The following is a 6,000-nucleotide window of genomic DNA, read 5'->3' on the forward strand; positions in this document are numbered from 1 at the left end:
GCCACAGCTCTGATGTGACTTGCAAGGCCTAAATCTCCTCCTTCAGTTTACTATTCTGGCTCACAAATGGGAAGGTTTCCAGTTCCCACAGGCAATGGGAGACAAGTGGCAGTACCTCTCCGAGAAATCATGAGTTCCTGATACTGCAGCATGGAACTGTGAAAGAGAAGTTGATTTCATGTAAGGATTTAAAGACCGGTGAATAGGCTGTTACATGTCTGACTGACTGTGTTCAGACTTTCTTTAGGCTGTTTTACAGATAATACACACCATGCAGCCCACCTGAAAACCTGTGATCTAAGGGAGCATATGGGATTAAATGTCCCAGGCTCCTGAGTGTAGGGGCATCTTTGAGTTTATTCTTAAAGTGATGCTTACTTTATGAATTTTTTAACCTATAAGGGGTGTTCTGTAGTCTAAAATGAAGCCTCAAAAATTCCAGTCCCTACATTAAAATCCTGCAATAGTATTACAAGCTCAGTTCTAGAAAGTAGTAATCATTTATGGAAAATAATATAATTGCTGTTAAAAATGTAGACTAAAAGGGAATTTTATGACCCTTATTTCATTGCAGCTGCTCATTTAAATGATTGGGATTATTTCTGTTTTCAATTGCCATTAAGGAGACCTGATGTCAGTTTGTTAGTTATAGCAACAAGATGTAAAGTAGTAGTAGACCTCATTGGCAGTGGGCCTCCGTTTGTACTATTCTAGGCATATTTTGAGTCATGGCACTTCTTGAATCTCTTTCCCCATTCAAACCTTCAGTCAGCCAGGTTAGTTGATTGAAGGTGGTAACACTATCAGTTACACCATGTTGCAGGACACTCTGCAGTTCATCACAGAGAAGACAATGCTCCCAGAAACTGTGCATCTGCTCTTTACACTGTTGATGCCACTGTTTTCTCTATAGAGTGGGATACATAAGGATTAATGAAGGGAGAGCAACTCAGTTAGAACTTGGCTCGTCACCTGATATGTGTCCCATGTTAGTGTAAAGGAGAAAGAAAAGTAATTTCAATTAGTTGAGGGACAATTAATATGAAACAGTAGAAATTCCAGCTGTGCCACTGTCATGGTTTAGAAAGGCCACAGGGACAGTGTATTGTTAAACACCTGGTGGGCTGAGGCAGGGACAGGGAGGGTCTCACTCACCACTTAAGATCACAGGCAAGAAACTGACAGGACTTGGGAAAGAAAAAAAAAAAATTGAATTTATTAACTATTTACAACAAGAAGCAGGATAATGAGAGAAAGAAACTACATCTTAGAAAGGCACTTCTCCCCCACCCCTCCCTTCTTCCCAAAGCCCAAAGGCTTTGTTCTGTACCTTCTCCCCTCATGGTGGTGCAGGGGGGGCAGGGAATGGGGGGTGCAGTCAGTCCACCACTCCTTCCTCCTCAGGGGAGGGCTCCTCACAGTCTTACCCGGCTCCAGCGTGGGGTCCCTTCTCACAGGAGAGTCCTTCTCAAACTGCTCCAGCGTGAGTCCTTCCCATACAGGGCCACCATCCCCCAGCCACTGCCCGGCTCCAGTGTGGGCTTCTCCCTAATTCCTATGTGGGGTCCTCCACGGCTGCATCTTCTCATGGGTTGCACCAAGGGACAAACCACGCTTCACCATGAATCTTCACCAGCTGCAGGGGAAACTCTGGCACCGCTTCCTTTCTTATCGCTCCTCTTCTCTGACTGTCTGCATGGCCAACTCTCAAAGTCCTGCTTTCCTCTTCGCCACAGGTCTTTCATTGGCTCCTGAGAAGACGGACTTTCAGGCAAGCCATGGCGGAGGCTTGGGCTGCAGCAGGGCAGTTCACAGAAGCCAGGCAGGCGGCTGGACGGCCAAGCCAGGCCGGGCCCTGCCCGGGGCCACACCAACCCCCATGTTCCGTGCCCTCTCTTCAATATGTCATTTGCAGAGGCACCAATTGGCTCAGCCCTGGCCTGGGGTGGGTCCAGACTGAAGCTGGGGGAACTTCCAGCAGCTTCTCACAGGGGCTAGATCGGTCGTACTCCTTCCCCCACTCCCCAGCTCCTAAAACCTTGGAGCCGAGGGTGGGGGTGAACCCTTAGCAGTCACTTACAGGAGCCACCACTGCAGCCCCTCCCTTGCTGCCAGCAGACCTGGAGTCAGGGGAAATCTTTAGCAGCTACTTACAGGAGCCATTAATGTGGCCCCTCCCTGCTACCAGACAAACCCTCCACACAAAACCGTAACAGCTGCTTATAACAGAATATGGTACACTGTTTTATCATCCTATTCCAAAAATACTAGTCAATAAGAGATGTTGATGACAGTTTGGATTTGCACTGAGATAATACTTTGAGCGAGGGAAGTTCATGGAGTCAGAGCAGGGCTGGGAATATAGCAGAGACAAGGGGAATGCAAGAATAAAAAGTGTCTGTCTTTTCAACCACTGCCTTTTATTTGACCGACTTGGGCATGTTACAAAATGCAGATGCTCAGGCCCTGGGGGTAGAGCACTGTGCATCATGCAGCAGATGTTGTACTCTGTTTGCAGTGCTATTTAATGGCCACACAAACTCCCTTTGCTGTGAAGAGCACAGACAAGCTGCAGATTCCAGTAGTGAATGTCTGCTTTTGTAACCCACTTGTAAGGTGATCCTTGTAGAGAAAATGTCCCAGGGGCGTGATTGTTCTATTTTTCATGTATCATCCACTGCTAAATCACAAAACCATTCGTAGAGAAACACATTTTTCAAGCTCCTGTGAAGTTATTCCCACCACCTAATGAAACAATGGTGATTACAACTGTGATGGTTACAGCACCACTACCACGCTTGCCTGAAGCCTCGTATTTTAAGAGCCCATGTTCACTAGCTTGTACTTTTGCTAAAAATTTGCAGGCAGATATTTTCCTTCCTAAGTAACGGTCTCAAGCTGATCTTCCAGGAAAAAAAGTTCAGTGAAATAGTGTTTCTGAGTTCCAGAAAGAAGGTGGATCTGTTGGCAATGAGGAAGAAGAGGTGACCAGAGTTACTCAACTGGCGAGTTCCCATATACTAGAGCAGGAGTTTGAAGAGTCTTTGCAAAGAAGTGCTCGAGGTCCCTACCAATCTTTCAGAAATCACACCTGCACATGTTTAGTAGGCAGTTGCTATTGGTGGCTTAGGTCCCCAGAGAGTCTGCGTTTTGCAGGGATGTAGCTCAAAATGGTGTGGGAGATTGAAGGCTAGGTGGCTGCAATGTGGGAACGTGGAGACTGACGGAGAAGGGCAAAAGAGAAGGGAGGAGTTGTGTGAGTGAGAAGTCAGGGCTTGGGCACCAATGGCAACAAATGCTGTTGCTGCTGCTGACCAGTAGTCTGGGTGCTCGGAAGCTGAATGCTGGTGAGCAGTCTGAGATGACAAGGCTCTGCGTTAAAGGACAAAAATTTAAGTATCTTTCTTCGCAGAGCTGCATTAAGATGTCTGGTGTCTCCCATCTGTCAAGAAGTCACTGTGAGAACACAGCAGGCTCTAGGGGGGGTGCTTCCATGGCCCCCTCCAGGGCTTATGCCGCAGTAGTTTGAGGGTCCTCCTGCAAGAAACCTGGTCTGCAGAAGTCCATAGCCCCACAGCCTTAAAGGTGGGACTTCTGGCAAAAGAGTAAATGACCTGATTATTCTTTTGCTTTTAAAAGAGACCGAAGAATGCATTTTTCATTTCTGTGTTTGTCTTTCTTTCTTAATCTGTGACAACCGGGGATAAGCTACTTGGGGCCACCGCGCAGATAGCTCGCCTTGCCAGCTGAGGCCCTTTTGTGGCTGAGGCTGCCATTGTTTCATGGAGAGGTGGATGAGTCTCCATGTCCTACATCTAAACTATGATGCCCCTCTTGTGCCCTTCCACCTGAGCAATAATTGATGATGTACCCTGGAATCACCCAGACTCTTGAGATTAAGCATATGGGCATTGGTATAAGTGATATCCATAATCTGTGAAGCAAGGCTTTGGAAAAGGCAGTTATCTTTTATTACACTCACTGAAAGTTATTTCAGTCCCTTCCTTTAACAGATAGCCCCCCTCCCCAGCAGCCTGCACTGTGATGCCCCTGTTACCCACAGCTGCACTGCTTCTGTCATTTGCTTTAAGGGGAGTATTTAATTCTCCAGATCTGATTTTCATGTGGTGGTGTTGAGTGCTGCTTGTAGTGTAACTGAGTGAATGCCTGTGGACTTTACTGTCTTATTATTGCTACTGGCATAGACTTTTCTGCTGCACAGTATTCTCCAATATGCTGCAAGATGATGACTTAGTTTTCTACAATATGGTTTAAAAGCTTAACTCTGTCAGCAAATGAGCTAGTTCAGGAGATTCTTTCATTGGTCATTAATGCAGTGTTTAGTGATGGAAAGTAAAGGCTGTCTGCTACACAGTTATACTGTGTTTCTGTTAATAGCCCATTAAAGCATACTTTGTAATATCTTATTTTTTTAAACTGCACTTCCTTTGGTTTGGGAATAAGAGGCTATAAATTGAATTTATCTGGCTTTTGTAACTCAAAACCAGTTATCTCCTCGTCCAACACGTGGTACCTATGAGGCCAAGGGATCAGAGTAATCTGTTTTGAATTTCTTTCACTTAAAAAATAAAGGTCCCCTTAACAAATAACTGTGCAAAGTAGGGCTTTAGGCATAGCATCTGCCTTTCTAAAACCTATCAACAGAGCTACAGGATACTGAGTTTACCATGATACCAGTCTATCAGGTCCCAGGCCAGATTAGGGAGCTCAGGTGCCAGAATAAGTAGCAAAGTGCTGGGCTGCTCCAGGGGATGTCTCCCCTTAAGCAGAGACAAGCCCTGCGACCTCAGGTTATCCTTCTGTTTCATATGCTTGTGCCATGAGAGAGTTATCAGAAGACACCTGCACTGCAGGTGCATGGAGCGACAGTAAATTTTTTCAGGAGTTGGGAAGGCATAAGATGGAGCTGAATGAGTGAGTGTTATGCTTAGACAGTGGGACCTGAAAAACTGGCGTGCAGTTTTGTCTTAAGAGGTGCCCACTTTGTGCCATGCTCCTTCCCATGTTAGGCTCTGATTTCCAAGTCCTCCTGTCATCTACCTGTAATCCAAATACAAGATCTTCATTGCTAGTGATGTTTAATATACACATATTGCCCAGAAAAGAACTAATAATTAGCCAAAGAGCAGAATCGAGTTAGGAATTGTACTTGTTGGCACTGGGCTTAGCGCTGAGAGGACCTGCAAAGGAGAACAGAGGTGGAGCTCAGGTGAACAGTGAGCATCTGGTGCCAGGCCAGAGTTACCTTCAAAGCCATGAGATGTACATACAGTCAGCACATAACTTTGCCATTTTAGCCTAAATTATCTATTCTGTGGACACATTTCTCAATTTACTTCTCCGTTATGTCTTTCTGTCCATGTAAGCTTTGTAGGACACAGGGACTCATCTTTTATTTGTTTTTATGATGGCTGGTACTCTTTGGCTTCTGAATAAATGATGGCTGCTTCTAGCAAGGCTGTGGCCTTCGCTGTCACTTGGAAAAGGCACTCAGTATTTAGTCAGGTGGAAGAAAAGACTGAAGGTCTTAAGGTGATGTGTTGGAGTAGGAATGCTGAAGCAGCCGCGCTGTTGCTGGTTTGAGCTGAGAGTACCTTTTTTCTTTCCAACTACTGGAATGACTGAAATAAGCAACTACTGCAGGCAACAACCCAGCCCTCAATTTTACTTTCACGTATTACTCAAGTGATGTCTGTGAAGCGGAAAGACTCCACAACTCGTGGAAGTTGTAGAGTAGGTATGTAGTTTATTCAGCGCTGAGACGCATGGGGGATAGCTCCACCAAAGACATGCGTACCTTTTTGCAAAACCTATCCCTCTATTTATTCCCCAAAATGTTGCATATGCATTAAGTTTTGTAATTCATTCATTCATATTAATTACCCAGCCCCGCCTAGCCCCGCTTCGTATTATAATTAGCTAAAGAGTCCTTCTGCGCCTGCGTAGTGCTCCCTGGTGGTTGTCCGGTGGTCGACAGGC

The sequence above is a fragment of the Pterocles gutturalis genome, unplaced genomic scaffold (genome assembly GCF_000699245.1).
Source record: "Pterocles gutturalis isolate BGI_N339 unplaced genomic scaffold, ASM69924v1 scaffold283, whole genome shotgun sequence".
Classification (NCBI taxonomy): domain Eukaryota; kingdom Metazoa; phylum Chordata; class Aves; order Pterocliformes; family Pteroclidae; genus Pterocles; species Pterocles gutturalis.